The sequence below is a fragment of the Rhincodon typus genome, chromosome 4 (genome assembly GCF_021869965.1).
Source record: "Rhincodon typus isolate 14 chromosome 4, sRhiTyp1.1, whole genome shotgun sequence".
Taxonomy (NCBI): domain Eukaryota; kingdom Metazoa; phylum Chordata; class Chondrichthyes; order Orectolobiformes; family Rhincodontidae; genus Rhincodon; species Rhincodon typus.
Window position 1 is genome coordinate 107,949,239 of NC_063335.1, and position 19,934 is coordinate 107,969,172.

A 19,934-nucleotide genomic window follows, 5' to 3' on the forward strand; every position below is an offset into this window, starting at 1 on the left:
AATAGTGTAATACCTTAAGCAATGAGATAAAAAATATGATAAATAAATAAAGGAAAGACCAAGAAAGAGGGTCAACTCAATGTCATAGCAAGTACAGAAAGACAACTGAAGAGAAAACAAGAAAAGTAAAATGGATTAAAAGAGTGCAAAGAAACCAAAAAGAAAAGAATGCCACTTTTAAAATCTATTAACATCTTTCACAACCCAAAGAAGTGAAAATCCTTACTTAATTACTTGCTTTCTGGGTTTACTGGCATTGATCAATATTTTGTTTTGCCTTGTTTAAAGAGTACCTACGCTACTAATCACTAGTCTTAATTTTGGTGGAAAGTTTAAGGCTTTGAAAGTTCTCACTTTTTCTGAGCTACTTTGGCTCCTCACTACTTCCTAATGCACTTATTTGATTACAAATTAACTTAGGAAAGTTAAACAAAATGTCTAGTGCTTAACAATCTAAGTACTCTTTCATTCTTCCAAGCTTGAATCCATTTTGTTAAGGTCCCATCTGATGTTATTTACTGAGCAAGTCAGATGCCAGACTGAAATCAGGATTGACAGATCATATTTTGTTTTGTGTTGTTTTAATGAGGTACTCTCACGAAAACATAAGTATACAATGCTGCAGAAAGGGGACGTGATGGCCTAGTGATATTATCATTAGACTGTTAAACCAGAAACCCAGGTGATGTTCTGGGGACCTGGGTTTGAATCCTGCCTTGGCAGATGGTGAAATTTGACTTCAATAAATATCTGGAATTAAGTGTCTCAAGATGATCACGAATCCAATGTTGATGTTTGGGGAAAAGCCCATCTGGTTCACTAATGCCCATTAGGAAGGAAACTGCCATCCTTACCTGTTCTGGTCTACATGTGACTGCAGACCCACAGACTCTTAACTACCTTCTGGGCAACTAGCCAGCGATGTTCTCATCTTGTGAATGAATAAAAAAAATTGGTTTTAACAACAAGCAGAAACTTATTACCCAAAAGAAGTGAAGATAAAATAGAATAAACAAGATTCCGCATGGTGGACTGATTAGTAAGGTTAGAACACTTAGGATCCAGAGGAAACTGGGCAATTAGATACTAAATTGGCTTGAAGGAAGGAGAAATAGGGTGGTGGTAGAGGGTTGTTTTTCGGACTGGAGGCCTGTGACCAGTGGTGTGCCACAAGGATCGGTGTTGGGTCCACTGCTTTTTGTCATTTATATAAATGATTTGGGTGTGAATATAAGAGGAATGTTTTGTGAGTTTGCAGATAACATCAAAATAGGTGGTGTAATGGACAGTGAAGAAGATTATCTCAGAGTACAATAGGACCTTGGTCAGATGGGCCAATGGGCTGAGAAATGGCAGATGGAGTTTAATTTGGATAAATGTAAGATGTTGCTACCAGAGGAAGTGGTGGAGGCAGTACAACATTTAAAAGGCATTTGGAATGGTACAGGAATAGGAAGGGTTTAGAGGGATATGGGCTAAATGCTGGCAAATGGGACTAGGTCAGATTGCGATGTCTGGTCAGAGTGGATGAGTTGGACAGAAAAGTTTGTTTCCTTGCTGTATGACTCTATGACTCTATAATAAATATTATTTACATATCACATAAACCTAAAGAATTTAAATTGTATGTTAAAAGTATAATCCCATTAATCTAAAAACACACCTTTGGTAATCCTAAAAGTACTCCTCTTCAGATCTTGAAAGGACCCCTTGTTTTGGAATTAAACCTAAGAATCCCTTTCTCTAATACCTCAATATGTTTAACTTAACTGTGATTTCAAAATCTCAGTCTAGAAAATTTGTTAACATATTCCTAGAGTTTTCATAGACCTGAATTTAAAATTCTCAGCTTAAAAGAACCTCTTCACGGTTTTATCCATACACTTTCAGTTCAGGTTTATCACTAAACGCCTTACTCTATGTTAATCTAGTGTTAACAAATCTAACTATCTTTGTCCTTTCTTAGGAGTACCGCTTTCTGCACTCATCTTCATCCAAGTACTTCTGAAGAACTGCCCAAAACTATAACTAAGACTGAAATCTCTCTCTCTCCCTCTAAGCTAAGTTTAACAGAACAGACTTGAGAATTTTCTAACAGAAACCTTGATACACAATTGTTTACCTTGCTTGATCATAGACTCCCTTAACATACTCAAAAACAAAAGTTAGTTCTGAAGCTACATTCCTCGCACTGTTTTAAAAGGAATTTCAGTTGCTACAAAAATACCTAAAAGTTGATCATTAAACTCTTCAGACACACAGGAAAACCTGTTTGTCACTAATTCAAAACGCAAAAATCCAAATTAAAAATAAATTATAATTTTGTATATAGGTGTATATTAATTATGCAGTTTACTTCACAATATGATCGAAGACGAGATTCAAATATCTGACCTCTCAATGAAACTGAAATTGAATCCAAATCGGGGACTTCACAAAATTAACATGAGCAAAATAAACTAATTAAGAAAATAATGGCATGGAAGAGTGACAAATACGCCCAGGACCAAATAGATGAGAGCATTGCAGGCACCTTAATTGTAATATTACAAAGTTCTCTCAATTTGGTATCAAGTACCTTTTGATTAAAAAAATTGCTTTTATCACTCTGCCATTTAATTGAGAGAGGAAAGACAGGGGTTATAGATTGGTAAACCTAACATTTGTTCTTTGGAAAGTACTAGAATTTATCTTTAAGTGCTATAGTTAAAGAAAGCATCCAGCATGGTAAAGGATGAGATAGCAAGAATTGCAGATGTTGGAGTCAGAGTCAATATAGTGTGGAGCTGAAGCAACACAGCAGGTCAGGCAGCATCAGAGGTACAGGAAAGTCGCTGTTTTGAGTCGGGACCCGAATGAAGTTCTGATAAAGTGTCCTGACCTGAAACGTTGACTTTCCTGCTCCTCTGATGCTGCCTGACCTGCTGTGTTCCTCTAGCTCCACACCATGGTAAGGCATGACTCTGACGAACCTGATCAAGCTTTTCAAAGATTGAAAGAAAGTAATGGACAGGTAAATCATAGAATTCCTACAGTGTGTGAGCAGGCCATTCAGCCTATCAGGTCCACACTGACCCTCTGAAGAGCAACCTACTCTATTCCTGTAACCCTGCATTTCCCATGGCTAATCAACCTAACCTGCATATCCCTGGACAATTTAGCATGGCCAATCCATCTAGCCTGTACATTTTTGGACTATGGGAGGACCCAGAGGAAACCCACGCAGACATGGGGCAAATGTGAAAAATATATAGAGACAGTTGCCAGTGGATAGAATCAAACCTGGGTGCCTAGTGCTGTGAGGCAGCAATGGGGACTACTGAGCTACCATGATGATCTAGTGGTATTATCAGTGGGCAATTAATCCAGAAACTTAGCTAATGTTCTGGAGACCTTGGGCAGTAATAGATGGGAACACCACCAACCCTCTCCAAGCCACTCACCATCTAGACTGGAAATTTATCACCGTCCCTTCACTGTCGCCAGGTCAAAAGTCTGGAATTCCGTCCTTAACTACATTATGGGTCTACCTACAGCACATGGACTGCAGCTGTTCAAGAAGGCACCACATTCTCCAGGGCAATTAGGAATGCTGGCTCAGCCAGCCATGCTCATGTCCCATAGGTGATTAAAAAAATTTTGAAAACCTGCTTAGGAATTGTTGTTAAGAGATTGGAAGTTGGCCATTACTCCAGTTTTCAAGCTGTGAATAGTGGTGTTCTGCAAGGATCTGTCTTGGAACCTCATCTATTCATTTTATTAATGACTAAAGGTCAGAAGATAGAAAATCATGTATCCAGACTTCTCATGACAAAGATGGGTGTCATTGTAACCATTGTAAATGACAGAATGAAATTACAGAGACAATGGCAGATTAAAACTACAAAACTGTAGCCAATGGATTTCATTATAGAAAAATATAAAGTCCTCCACGTTGAGACTTAAATAAATAAACCAGGGAACATTCAAAACAGTGAAAATCTGGCAACAGTAAAGATTTAAAGAGACTCGGTACATCGATAAATGGTTCATTAAAATGACATGAACAGATATGTACAATAATTAAAAGAGAAAAGTTAAATGTTGCTTTTCTACCTAGAGATGGAAAATACAGGGATGTAGAAGTTGTGTTTCACCTGTGCAAAATCCTGGTTAGATCACACCTGCAGTACTGCAAACATTTCTGGCCACTACATCTTCAGAATGATGTGTTTCCCTTGAAGAGAATGCAGTGTAGACTCGTTGGAATGATATCTTGGCACTAATTATTAATTTAAGAGAATAGATTACATAAACTAGGAGCAAAAATAGAAATAGCTCAGCAGATCCGTCAGCATCTGTGGAGAGAAATCAGAATTAATATTTCAGGTTCAGTGACCCCTCTTCAGGAGGACTCCAAATGTTAACTCTGATTTCCCTCCACAAATGCTGCCTAACCCTATTGAATCTTTTCAACATTTCTGTTTTTGTTTCTAATTTCCAGCATCTGCAGTTCTTATGCTTTTTTTTTGCATAAACCGGTGTTGTATTCCCTGAAGTTTAGATTGCTAAGTGGATGTTTGGTCAAAGTTGACAAAGTATTAAGGGAACAGATAGATAAAGTGAAGAGCAGTTATTTCTGTGGGTTGGGGAATCTGGGTCCAGGAGACATATTTGAAAAGTTAAAGCCAGCAATCCACCAATATTTTCTTTCCTGTGTACCGTCCTATACCGTTAAGTGTTTAACCCTTATCCCATAGTGCTTATTTCCCTTTCCTAAACATATGATTTGTATTAACCTATATTCAAAGAGGGGAGGTGATGGCCTAGCGGTATTATCCCTGGACTGTTAATCCAGAGATAATGTCCTGGGGACCTGAGTTTGAATACCGCCGCGGCAGATGATGGAATTTGAATTCAATAAATATCTGGAATTAAGACTTTAATGATGACCATGAATCCATTGTCGATTGTTGGAAAAACCCATCTGGTTCACTAATGCCCTTTAGAGAAGGAAACTGCCATCCTTACCTGGTCTGGCCTACATGTGACTCCAGACCCACAGCAATATGGTTGACTCTTAACTGTCCTATGGGCAATAAATGCTGACCTAGCCAGCAATGCCCTCATCCCGTGAATGAATAAAGGAAAAAAAAATTTTTTTTGTCATTCATTGATGTACTTATTCAGGGTTATTTGCATTGAGTTTACTGGTCACCGATTATTTAAACATTCACCTCCTCCATATGTTGCTAACTGGAACCATATTAGACTGTTCTCTACCTTGCCCAGCCTTTTGGAGGTTGGTTGAAATTGCTGCTCTGTCAGTCCTGCTCTTCAATTCACAAAAAAGACACTTGTGGTGACACAATTGAGATGTTTCCTTTGCCTCTACCCAGCAAGCACCTTGAAACTATTACTGGTTTAGAGTTATTGGAACTACCCTGTTGGTGTACCTGCTCTTGAGAATTTAAATTGCAAAGAGCTATATATAAACTGGATTCCAACTGCTTTGTGATACGATTCATTTATTCTGCCAACAAATTCTCTATTTTATTTCTGGCTTTAAAGCAAATAATAAAATGTTAGGAAAATGATTAACCTCCGGTGAATATAGGTCTAAAAAGGGAGGACAATTTCAGGCCCCTCTCTCCTCAGCACCTTCGCGCTGTACATCATTCTCACTTAGACAGTAAAAAGAAATTCAAACCATAGTTCAACTGATTTCTCTGACAGGTGATAATCAGCAAAGCACAGCTGCAATCCCATCAAAAATGCATTCTGGTTACAATAAGTATTAGGTATCGGTGGTGAGATTTTATCAAAGGCTGTAGCTCAGTCAGAATCATTAGAAGTTTCAGAAAATGTAAGCTTTCTCTCTGTCCTAATGTCATGACCTTACATTCTTGTTTATATTATTCTGTAGCTTCTAATCTGAAGCTCAGCAGTTATTTAATCACTTTTAGACCACACAGGCCAAACAGATCCTGCAACATACTGAGCAAGGGTTCAAATTTACTTGGGGAGAAAAAGGGTGACTGTGACCTCAAGGGTATCATCAGGTGTCCCACTTTCATTGAATTTGAAGCTAGATCAAAGACTCCTGAAACATAGCAAACAAAGGTTTCTGAAATTTAAGTGTAATGTACACAAATGTAGCAATTAAAGCAGATAGATGTCAGAATGTTTTCCAAGTGGGTTGGACATATTCTAAGAGTTTTTACAACATGACCTCTTCCCTCCAGCCCTACCATCCAGTCAAACATTTTTCCCACCCTCCATTTGCAATAATTTTGTAATCAGATTAGTGTTCAAAAGTATTATTGGAAATTAATTGAATTCTTGAGAGAATCCCAGTCAATCATAGAGGCTTGAAAGCTCTAGCATGTTTTAGCACACTGCCCCAAATGGCAATTTATGATGTTCATTGGAGGATTTTGAATTTTCATGAGTTGAAAGTTTGGTTTATAGGTCTAAAAAGGGAGGACAATTTCAGGCCGCTCTCTCTCCTTAATACTTACCCGCTGTACATCAAGAATAGTGTTCAAAAATATTATTGGAAATTAATTAAAATCTTGAGAGACTCCCAGTCAATCTTAGAGGCTTGTAAGTTCTAGCATGTTTTAAAACACTGCCTCAAATGGCAATTTGTGATGTCCATTGGAGGATTTGGAATTTTCATGAGTGAAAGTTTGGTTCCATCTCTGACATCTATTTATTCCACAGTCCCAAAAATTCCATTGTATGATCGAGTAGGGAACACTGCCAAAGCTCCACTTCTCAAGCCCTGTGAATATTCCATTCTCCACTATTCCAGGGATGTACGTCTCGATTTGTGAAAATAACTTTGACTCACAAGGTCATTTCCCTGACCTGAACATATTTTCCCAGCTCCTGGTATACCTTATCACTTTAAGTTTTAGCCTGGGAGAATGCTGGACCCAGTTTCTAGGTGTTGCTGCAGAGAGGCACTGCTGAAGTCTTGCAACTGGAGAGACTGTTCGTCTGGATAGAGAAACATACACTTTTTAAGAATTCATTCATGGGTTGTGGGCATCTCTGACTGGGCTGGCATTAATTGTCCGTCCCCAATTGCTCAGAGAATCAACTACAATGCTATAATTGAATCAATCACATGTAGGCCAGATTGGATAAGGACAGCAGATTTCCTTCCTTAAGGCGCATTAGTGAACAAGATGGGTTTTTAAACAATAATTGGCATTAGGCTCACTTTTTAATTCCATATTTTTATTGAATTTATCTATAACCATCTTCACACAGTGGCATTTGAACCCATGCCCCCATAACATGAGCCTGGAGTTTCTGGATTACTAGCCCAGTGATTTTGCCACTACACCAACATTTCTCCAAGATTTGGCTCTCTGTCTTGCATTGCCGCTAGCCAGTGGTATAGGCTGAAAATGAAAAGCAAGCTTGGGCACAGAAATGGGAAGCTTGGTAACTCACTTCACCCACACTATTGATGCATCGCAGCTATCTGATGGACGCTATTTATATGAAACTAATATAAATGATAGTGGCTTAAATGATACGGATAGGTTGCATTTTCGAGGCTTGTATTCTCTAGAGGATTGAGGATTTAGAATATTCTAACTGAAGTGTTTAAGATGATTAAAAGATCTGTAGGGTAAATAGGTAGAAACTTGGTCACAGGAGTCAAGAACAAGGGGATATAGCAAAATCAAAGTTAGAATATTTAAGTGACACCAAGAAACATCTTCGCTCAAAGGGTAATAGAAATCTGGAATGTGAAAGCTGTTTAGGATGGACCAAGTAAAAATCTCAAAATCAAGACCTTCATCTGGCAATGATTAATAGTCATTGTAGGCAGATGCAGTTAAGATATTGATCGGGCATGGTCTAATCAAATGCTGGAATAGAGCCAAGGGGTTGAATGGCCTACTCCTGTTCCAATGTTGCTATATTTGAACTTCTGTTGGTTCAGATTTATTTTGTGTCAGATCCCAAGTCATTTGGTAGGAGATCTTAATCTATCTGACTGATAGTTCTACAGATTGTCCAGCAATTTCAATTCAGTCAAGGTAGAAATGTGGGAGTTAGGAAATCAGAGGTACAATTTTTCTGATGTTGGGATTTCCCTCCCAACCATCTGAAGAGTTAGCAGTGAATGCATCTCCGTTAATGTTGTAGCCATTTTACACAATTTTGATTGGATGGAATTGGGACGTTTGCCCCTGGCAACTGGAACATCTGTGAGGACAGAGGTTTGGGTACTTTGCCTAAAGTGGAAAGGAGCTAGTTGGTTGAAGGGAGTCTCCCCTCTCTTTCCATGTGAGGCCTTATCACAGAATGACCTTCTGGGTCTCCTTCCTGCTCATGATCCCTTCCTGTCCACTGGAAAATTGAAGCTGGGAGGGAAATGGTTGTCAATACATACCTGCATAAGGGTATGCAACCCAGGCTTGTAAAATTGTGAACAAGAATAGGGGGTAGTGGGCAGGTCAATCGTGGAATTTTACAACCCCCCCCACCCCACCTCCCCACCCTCCCATTCCAGACTTTATTTCTGACGTAAAATTCTGCCCGAGGAGTTGAGTTGCTTTTGTCAGATACTTGCTGGATTAGTGCAGTGAGAGATCTTGCAGCAAGGTTTTTGAATGAGGCCTACACATATCAGTAATACGAAACTCACTGTTTGTTCCAACATTTTCAGATGTTTAATGATCTTTATCAGAAACTCCTAGAGATCACAGTTCTAATTTGCTCATCAATCAAAAAAGAACAAGCTTTGGCTTGCTTCAGGTAGTGATTTCAACACAGAAGGCTACATGTGAAGTTTACATTTCAGTGTAAAACAAAATGGAAAGACGGAGTATTGTTTCAATGGTGATATTTTGGGAACTGCGGATATACAAAGGAATCTGGGTGTCCTTGTACACCAGTCAACGAAAATAAACAGGCAGGTGCAGCAAGCAATTAGGAAGGTGAATGGTTTATTAGCTTTCTTTGCGAGAGCATTTGAGTTCAGAAGTAAAATGTCTCGCTATAGTTATACAGGGCCTTAATGAGACCACACCTGAGATACTGTGTGCAGATTTGGTTTCCATACTAAAAAAGTGTACACTTGCCACAGTAGAATTGTAATGGGATCGTAAGACCATCTTGTGAAGAGAGAATGGTTTGTCTGGGCCTGTATTCACTAGAGTTTAGAGGAATAAAAGTGGATCTGATTGAAACATATAAAATTCTAACAAGGCTGGACCAACTAGATGAAGGTGGATGTTTTCCCAGTTGGGAAGTCTAGAACTAGCAGACACAGTCTCAGGATATTTAGGGCTGTGATGAGGGAATACTTCTTCACTCAAAGGATCGTGAACCTGCAGAATTCTTGTGGAGGGCAACTTACTGAATATATTGAAGAAAGGAATAGGTAAAGTTATAGATATTAAAGGCATCAAGGAGTCGGGGATAAAGTCGAGAATTAAGCTTTAAGGTAGAGGATCACTTTGAATAGCAGAGCATGCTCAAAGAGCTGAATGGTCAGCTCCCGCTCCAATTTTCAATGTTTCTTTGTTTGTCCTTAAGACCCAGAAATGACTCAATCCAATTAAGTCACCATGGGGTGTAATATTATCTCTTTTTTTGAACTGGAATGCAAAATGAGGTTTTTGACTATTTAATTTTAAACATTGTAAGCATAAAGGGATCAAGGGTTTGGGCAGAAGGTAGGAGAATGGATTAGAGAAGTATATCAGCCATAATCAAACTGTGGAACAGAGCTGATGGACTGAATGGTCTAACTTTGCTCCTGTATCTTATGGTCTTATGTACAGAAGAGAAGGACTAGACTGCCATTTCGGCAAAAATACTCTTGAAGGTGCAGTCTCACTATTGTTTTGCTGTGATAATAAAGCAGCCACCATGAGTGTTCAGCCTCCTGCTCCAACCCCTTTTTCCCATTGAAAGCAGGCAGCAAGATCGGAGTTTTTCATTGGCACTGCAGGTTTCTCCAAAGCTCATACTGTCACTGAATTCAATTAAAATCTGGAATTAAGAGTATAATGACAGCCATGAATTCATTGTTGATTGTCAGGGAAAAAAAAACCCACCTGGTTCACTAATGTCCTTTAGGTAAAGAAACTACCATCCTTACCTGGTCTGGCCCACATGTAACTCCAGACCCACAGCGATGTGGTTGACTTTTAACTGTGTTCTGGGCAATTGGGAAGGGCAATTGATATTGTCTTAGCCATTGAATCCTCATCCTGTGGATGAATTTAAAAAAAAAATCAGTTGAACTCCAATTACCGACAGGGAGAATTTTCAGGCAGCCTTGGATTGCAGGACCCACATATCAAGTACCTACCCTAACATAAAGATGGCCTTGTACTTATGCACAATAAAAGGGGCAAAGAATTTACTTTGTCTGAGAAAGGCATGAGCTAATCTGGCACAGACAATTTGGATTTGTAGAGATGGGGCAAGCAACTGAATGGAATTTGTTTTCCAAGGGCGTGAATATTTATGAAAGGAATGGGTGGATGGGTTATTAAATTAAAACACTAAGTTTTCACTTCTGGGATCCAGATATAATCAAAAATAAAATTAAAGTTTTTGAGTCCTATCACAGAAATGTCTGAATTGAAGAGGGAGATTGGTGTTTGGAATTCTGACCCTCAGCGATTGGCGCAGGCTGGGCCAATAAATTCATTCAAAGATAAATGAGACAGATTTTTAATTGATATGACCATAAAAATTATGGAGGGCAGACAACCACATCTGAAGACTCAAGGGGCCAAATATTCTACTTTTGTGCTCATATGGAGTTCTGAGGAAGGGTCACCGGACCCGAAACGTTAACTCTTGATTTCTCTTCTCAGATGCTTCCAGACCTGCTGGGCTTTTCCAACAACGTTGGATGCAAAATTGGTTTAGTGGCTGGAAGCAGAGTGTAAAGGTCAAAGGGTACTTTTGTGACGGGAAGCCTATATTAGGTGGTATTTGGTTGTGGTTATTTGGAACTAACCGCTGAAAGGAACCCTGAAGGCATTTCAGAACTATTTAGATGAGCATGTACAAGGCTATGGGCAAAGTGCTGGAAAATTGGATTAGAGTGGGTGGATTTTAATGACTGGTACATCCATAGGGGCCTCTTTACATCTTGTAGAAACTCTATGACTCTCTCTATGATTACATGTACCCCTTAGGTGCGTAATATGAAACCAGACTACAAAACAGCTTGTGATACGTGGCACAAGGCTGAAGTGATTGCTAAGTTGGAATAAGAATTAGCCTGTTAACTGTTTGAACCTATTTCATTGCAGTAGGAGACTGAAAGCATGAGAACAGCACTTTGTTCAGAACTGAGCTGATAGAACAACTAAGTTAAGAGCAATTAATGGCTACATACTCCATAGCATTCCATCCCTTAACAAGTATAAAAATCACAAGTTTTCCTATCTAGATGGAGTTGTAAAATCTACAGTTCTGAAAAAGGCCTGGTGTAAACTATAGTTACCAACTAAATTTCAAATAATGTCCTTAAAATAAACAAGCTTGTACTGGGGAAACAGTTTCAAAATCAGAGATAGTGAACACAGGAATGTTCTGGGTAAAGATCCTTCAACTGATTGGCAATTGGAGGTATATCAAACAGAGTTTATTCCAAAAGTGGTTTCCTTGATGAAATTGGTATTTTATTCGATGGGTTTTTTTTCATTTGAGATCTAAGTGTATTACTTCTTTTCACTGGATCAGGGCCTTGAATACAGAGTAGATTACAGATAAGTAGAGTGTTAAATCTCACAAAGGTTGGCTGAGATCACAACATTTATAAAATCTGGAATAAACCCAAGGTTCCATAAAAATCACCCAGAAACACATGCAGTTACTTATAGTGGATGTAGAGTTAAGATAAACTAACATCCTGTAATAATTTACTTTATTTATGCTGAAGATAGATAAATAGGATAAGCTATCCTCCAAGTATATCTTGTTTACACCAACACCATAGGGAACAGTTAGCAAGGGTTCATGGAGGAAGTCTTGGTTAAAGCACTGGAATTGAATCTGAATAAATCCCTCCACGCTGGGGAATGAATTAAATTTGATCACACTGATCCAAAGTGAGGTCAATCTGCTTATCGTTTACATATACCTAAGGCTTATTCAGGGAAAGCAATGATCGGTGAAAAGTTGAGGAAGAGGATTCTACTCAGTAGGAATTTAGACTGTTTCTTTTCCACCAGCCTTTTACTTGAATGAATTTAATTCAATTTTAATTTCAACCAACAAAGGGATTAAGCCGTAACCCAAACTAACATTGAAACGGTGTACCTTGATCTTTGTAGGTCTACAGGTTATTGCGATGGATCAGATTGTATGAAAATCTTGTAGTGCAGATGTAGTGTCCCTATCTTTGGGCCAACAGGCCTTTTTCAAGTTTCACCTATTTCAGAGGTGTGTACCCTATCTGAACAGGTTGATTTTTTTATTTTAGAAAGGACTGGCTTCTGAAAATCCTGAATAGTTCATTCTTCCATGGTGCATACTGCAAATATGGGACCAACATCCTTGCAGGTGGTGGGTTTGCTCGTGCTGTTGAGGGGAATTGAAACTAGTTCATCAGGGGGCTGGGGCACAAACTGTCAGTACCATAGAGAAACAGTAGAAATTGTTACAGGAACCAAGGGAGTTCAGCCATATTGAGTTTCAGGGAAGTAAGGCAAGGCTGAATGGTCTCTACTTTAATGTTAGGAGCACTATAGGGAAGACGGTTGCATTAAGGGTGCAGAGTGACATGTGAAATTATAATGTTGCCATTAAGAGAATGTGGTTGAGGGAGGGGCAGGATGTCCAACTCAACTGCTTCCTCTTCTTTATTCACCCACCCCTAGATTGGTCATAACAATGTTAATTGAGAAGGAGAGAATTTTCTTGTGTTAAAGAAAATGTGTATTTATTAGTTATTGAATGCGAGATGAAGCAGAAGTATAACTCACATAGACCCAGATTATGAATGAAAAGTGAATCCAAGAAAAATATAAATCATAGAAGATGTACAGATTAGTCTCCAGGTAATTTTTGAAGAATAGATAATGGAAAGTTGTTGCCAATATGTTGAGTGACATTAATAACATTGCTATTGGCAATTGCAGAGTCAATTCTAATATTCTTGTCTTTGCAGGTTAGCTGAAATTCTTTCGTCCTCTTTCCTCTTTGTTGGTGACTGGCTTCCTCCACTCAAGGCAAGAGAATATCTTTTTTCAGCCTGCAATGCAGGGTTGTCTTGTGACTGTCCTCAAGCTGCATCCTTTATAATACGCTAGTTGGTTGCAGTTGATGTTTAACCTATCATATTTTTTATTTCTTGAAGGGTAAAGTGCAAAATGTGTCTTTTGACTCATGTCTTTGATCTGGAACATAACCTACAGGAGATATAGTCCTGCTGAAAGGAGGTAATTAGGTTGCCTTGCACCTTTGCTTTTTGAAGTCTCTGTCTTTATAGCTTCTTTGACACCCTACAAGGTAAGACATCCCAGGGGAGATGCAGGGAATATTTCAGCAGTCGTTGAATGAATTCTTAGAAGTTACATTATTGACCAGGCTTGACTTGAAGACTTTTTTAAAAAAAAACAAGTCTTGCCCAAAAGTTCAATATACTTGTAAGTAAATTGAGTCTTGATCTGTCACCATAATAATGAGAAGTGTTAAATAGTATTCCTTTGAGTCCGGTCCAAAGAGAATGAGATTTTTTCTCTCAGAGGTTTGATAGTGTGTGGAATGCTCCTTAGCCAGAAGGTAGTGGAGGCAGGGTCTCCAAATATATTCGAGACTGAGTTAGGTAGATTTTTGATAGCTAAGAAAATTAATGGTGGTGGAGTACAGATGGGAAGGTTGGGATAAACCTCAATTAGATCAGCCATGATCTTATTGAACAGTGGTACTGGCTTGTAATGTCAAATAGCCTACTTCTCCTAAGTCCTATATTCCTTTTAGTCCAAGGTTACAATGGTCAGGACAGGGACACTGTCCTGACAAAAGTCCTGCAGAGGTGTCCTGGAGCTCAGATGACTGAATTCCAACTACCTCACCATTTTCCAGTGGAAATATTCCCCTTGAATTCCACTGAGCTGGGTTTGCTTGAGCTCTTTAAACTCACACGCGGTCAAATGTTGCCTTGATGTTAAGGACTGTGTCAATCAGATTTAGAGGCTGGAACAGAAAGAAACAGTCTGGGAGATACTGTTAGGAATAGCAGGGAAAAATTATTGTTCTCTGGTAGCTACCAGGCAGAATGCAGAAACATATAAAACAGGAGCAGGCTATCTAGCCCATTAGATCTATTCCATCATTCAATATATTCAGAACCGCTCCTCCATTTCAATGCCATACTCCTGCTTTCTCCCCATATACCTTGACGTCTTTAGTAATTAGGAATCAGTTTCTTTCTTAAGTATATCCAGTGGCATGACCTCCGTAGCGTTTCATGGCACAGAATTGCATAGATTCATCACCATCAGAGTGAAGACGTTTCTCCTCGTCTTAGTCCTAGATGGGCTACTCCATATCTTGAGACCATGACCCCTTGTTCTAGAACCCTGAGAGGGGAAGCATCATATCTGCATCCATTCTGTCCAGACCTTTCAGAATTTTATACATTTCAATGAGATTCCCTCTTAATCTTAGCAACTTTCATAAATACAGGCCCTACGTGACCCAATCTATTCCTATACAACAATCTCAACATCCCAGGAATTAGTCTGGTGAGCCTTTTAGAACTCCCTCTATAGCAAGTAAATCCTTTCTCAGGCAACAAGACCAAAATTGCACTGTACTCCAATGTGGTATCACCAGGACATTCTTGCTCCTGTACTGATCTTAAATTCTTTTTGACCCTCTTCCTTTCCCTGCACATGGAAATACATTCTCTGGTCAAAGAAACGGAACCTGGTGAGCTGAAGAGAAGGAATCATCAAAGTGGGCCTTGGAAGTGGTATGGAGCTTCTCCAAAGATGACGTTCAACCTACTTTAGGTTCACTAATGTTCTGTAGGAAAGGCAACTGCTGCCCTTACCTGGACTGGCCTACATGTGACTCCAGACCCACAGCAATGCCATTGACTCTTGGCTGTTGTATGGGTGATTAGGGATGGGCAATAAATGCTGGCCTGGCCAGCAATACCCACAGATACTATGATTAAAAAAAAAGGACTCTGGATGTTATAACTCACTGGCAGCCAAGAATAGCTTTGGACTGGTTCCTTTAAGAACCACAGTTATACTAAGGGTGCGTCACTACATATAAACTAGCATAGTGTCACGTTTGTGTTAAGAAACTAATAAGGAATATCTGTTCCATAGTTTAGAGGATTAATGGGTAACTAAGTAATGTTTTGTCAATGTTGATCTTAATTTGTTTGTTATAGCCAAGGTGTTAAAATTTGAAACCATGTTGTTCTATTTCTTTAGGCTGATCACAGGAAATTCAAATCTCTGTCTAACTATCGCTGGTCTCTACAGGAACCCAACTAATATCCTATCTGTGATACCACTCTTAGTTCTAAAAATACATGCTGAAAAAGAACAAAGTTCAAGGAAGCGGTGAATTAAGGAGCTGTCCTTTCATCTTCAGAGCCATGGTATGTATTCGGTCCACTCTTTTTGTTGCTGGGAGGGCTTTGAGTGAAAATAGTTTAGAGAAGTCTCCACCTAGTTTTGTGTATGTGTGTTGGAATTCAGCACAGATTGGCACTGTTAGTAAACAAGGACAGATGGGAGAGGAAATGAAAATGTCGCATTAAAGAGCAGGAAGGAGTGCACTGCTCAGGATTTGCTTAAGGCAATTGGGTAGAGGAAAAAGAGTTTTACCACTGCCATCTGATCCGTCTGGCCTACAGAGCCCACAGTTGCAAATAAAGGATAATAGGTATTAAACACCAGCAATGTTCAGCAATCTTTGCTCAGTGTAAAATTAACCAAAAAATAAATCTATAAAAATGAGCTGCCAATTCTCAATCTGCTCAATAATACTGCCTGAAGAGGCATCTTGTACAGTAGAATGTGCCCTTTCTGTGGCATATTCACAAATTGTGCTTTTTATACCAGAATCTGCTGTAATAGTACATCTACCAGTGTCCACCATTCATTAGATTTGCACATACATCTCCAAACATTTTTGCCAATTAACTTGCTAAAAACATGAACTTGTATAGTGAGGGAAACAGACCTGTGTGAACAGGACAACCAACAGGGTACCTGATGACCCTGTTCATGACATTAGACTGTGCACATTCGGGGATGGTCAGTGGCCAGCCCCTGTAGCCATTTCTCACTTCCACTCCGCCCCACAGCTGCCTTGACCAATCTAGTGCCACTCAGTGACTTACCTGATATGACTCAGGGTCTTTGTCTTCTGTAGGGGAGTTTTCTATTTCCAAGAGCTACCAGGTAATTAGACCACTACCAACAGTGAGTAATGCTGGAGGCCTAGGCAGCAGTGAAAAATTTGCCTCAATAGGAAGAGTTGGGGAGGTCCCAGAGAAAGGGGCAGGGTGTTGGACAAGTGGAAGCTTGGACTTGTGCGTGGTTTCATATCTCCATTGGGTATGGGCCATCAGGGTAGAGGGGAACCGTGCCCTCAGGCTGCAGGCTTACCTGCCAGGTTTACCTCGTAGGTGAACACATCGTGGTGCCCCACTGATGGCAGAACGAGGTCCTCCATTGTCCCTCAAGGGGCTTATGTGGAGATGGCAGGAGAATGGGATTGAGAAACAGATCAGCCATGATTGAATGGTGGAGCTGACTTGATGGGCCGAATGGCCTAATCCATATCCTCCATCTTATGGAAGGCTATTCTTGTGCCTTTCAGGCTTGGACATTAGATAGGGGAGCCAGAGAAATGACACACTGCACCTTCCAATCCGTTGAACTGAGCTGCCCTCACCGATGACCCAACCTCTGATGGAGCAAAATAACATTCCATCCAGGGTTTTTCAAAGATAAGCATTCATAGCATGCACACACCACATTTATTGCTTTCCCCTAATCGTCAGCCATGTTGGTGAGAGACTGGAGTCACATGTAGGCCAGACCAGGTGAGGACAAAATATTTCCTTCCCTGAGGACGTTAGGTTTGAACCAAATGATTTTATTTATGACAACTGACATAGTCACCATTAGGTTAGCTTTTTATTCCAGACTTTTATTGAATTTATGGTTATGCATGGATTACCTATTGTGAAATTCTACTTCTAAAGTACAATGTGATTGTAAGACAAAATGGGACATTCTGACGCTTTGTGTTCATTGTTATAAATTGAATGAGTGAGTTTTTTTACTTTGCATACTTTGTGCAACATAGAGATATTTTATTTCTTCTGGTGCTTGATTGTTAGCAGATTCTACAGGCTTCGATCAAAAGCTCTTCAAGTAGAGTAGTACAATGCTTATGCACTTCCATTACTGTGAATAACCACTTATCTTTCTAAATTAGTCCTAGACAGCTTTCAGCCTCACTTCAATTAAGTAATTAACTTTTACTTCTTTTTAGTGTCAGTTTTCACATCTTTGTAATGTATAACTTTACTAAAAACTAGACATGATGGAAATGATTTCCTCAATGTTGTCAACAGTATGGACCTTGATGTAACTCAGGTTGTGTTCTGAGAAGGAACAGCCCCACATCTATCGCTTATATAAGCCAAGTTCTTGTTTCCAAGTCTGGTTTCTCAGGCTCTGAATATCACATATCAGATGCTACAGGCACGAGCCAGTTTGAAGGAAAGCGAAAAGAATCAGATGAGATGATCATTTCAAGACAAATTCATCTGGCTCCTGAGAGCTGCCAATAGCTTACAACCGACTGCCACTCTTAACGACTCTATCATTAATTTTACAATGTTACTCAGGGAATTGGTTTCGAATTTACTTAAAATCCTTTTCTTTTAGCAAATAAATCTTGTAGCCTTAAAGAGACAAATCTGCAGCAGAATGGTATATTTGCATGGCATATGAGTAAGTGTCCGAAGTCTTGTAAATAGACCTGGATTTTAGTTTATTAAGATAAACATTAGCTTAACTTTTTGGGAGTTTTTTTTAACAACACATTTTGGGCAGCATGGTGCTCAGTAGTTAGCACTGCTGCCTCATAGTGCCAGGGACTCAGGTTCACATCCAGCTTTGGGAGACTGTTTGTGTGGAGTTTGCACATTCTCCCCGTGTCTGCGTGGGTTTCCTCCCACAGTCCAAAGATGTGCAGGTTAGGTGGATTGGCCATGCTAAATTGCCCATAGTGTCCAGGGACGTGCAAGCTAGGTGGATTAGCCATGGGAAATGCAGCATTACAGGGATTGGGCAGGATGCTCTTCGGAGGGTCAGTGTGACTCAATGGGCCAAATGGCCTTCTTCCACACTCTAGGATTCTATGATTTACATTCACTGTAGTTAGCGAACAATTTATTGTCTAAAAACAAACCATTTTGTGACTCACGGTTATACAATCATGGTCTCATTACTAACCACTGCTATTTCATAACAGTGAGAAACTACCAACAGATGATTGCATCAGAATTACATCAATTCAATTATATTGAACTAAGGAATTAATAATAGAGTAGCTAAGGAAGGCTGGATCTTTACTAACATTATTTTGTTAGTGTCATTAACTACATCTGGTCTACATCTAGCCAATAGGGAGGGCATGGCTTGGTGGTGTTATCATTAAGCTATTAATCCAAAGACCCAGGTGACATTTTAGGGGCGGCACGGTGGCTCAGTGGTTAGCACTGCTGCCTCACAGCGCCAGGGACCCAGGTTTGATTCCACCCTCAGGCAGCTGTCTGCATGGAGTTTGCACATTCTCCCCGTGTCTGCGTGGGTTTCCTCCGGGTGCTCCAGTTTCCTCCCACAGTCCAAAGATGTGCAGGTTAGGTGGATTGGCCATGCCAAATTGCCTGTAGTATTCAGGGTGTGTAGATTAGGTGGGTTAGAGGGGAATGGGTCTGGGTGGGATGCTCCAAGGGTCAGTGTGGACTTGTTGGCCGAAGGGCCTGTTTCCACACTGTAGGGATCCTATGATAGAAGGCTCAGGTTCAAACCCACCTGTCCTGGACATGCATCATTCTACCAACAGGTTGATTGAAAAATATTCAGATACAAATTTAAGCTGTTTGTGAGAAAAGAGAATAGCCATCTAAAGCCTCTAATCATTTTGGCCTGACCCTGGATGACCAAAAGCAATATCCATAATGAATGGAGGCTTGTATTGTTTCAGATAAGGGAGGGTCTTGAAATGTTGGATTGTCTTCATGTTCAAGAAATACTGCACAAATAGTCCAATCCAATGAAATTAACCTAACATCATAATTGGCCAATTAACAATTTTTCTGAACCAAGATGAGGTAATGCCAGAATAGAGGTCCAAAGTAAGGTCTCGAGAACTATTTTATGAATAGACCAGGAAGAAGAAAGTGTACACTCAATTCTGAGTGTAGAAATAATCATTCTGGGTGTGCTGTACGTTCGCGGTGGCAGGATTTTGTCCAAATGGGAACCAGAGATCATTTTCATTTCTATCTGGACTGGGTTGTTGGTTAGCACAATTGGCTGGATAGCTGCCTTGCAATACAGAGTGACACCAATGGCTTCAGTTCCATTCCTGTATTGGCTGAAGTCAGCATGAAGGTCCTGCCTTCACTACCTCACCCTTTGCCTGAGGGGTGGTGACCCACAGGTTAAACCATCATCAGAGACAACAAGGTGCAGGGCTGGATGAACACAGCAGGCCAAGCAGCATCATGCTGTGTTCATCCAGCCCTGCACCTTGTTGTCTCGGATTCTCCAGCATCTGCAGTTCCTACTATCTCTTAAACCATCATCAATTGTCTCTCTCTCTGCAATGAGAGAGAGCAGGCGACTTTACCTTTGTACTTGGGGCTGATCATCCAATGAAAGTTGTAAAGTCTATAAAATATT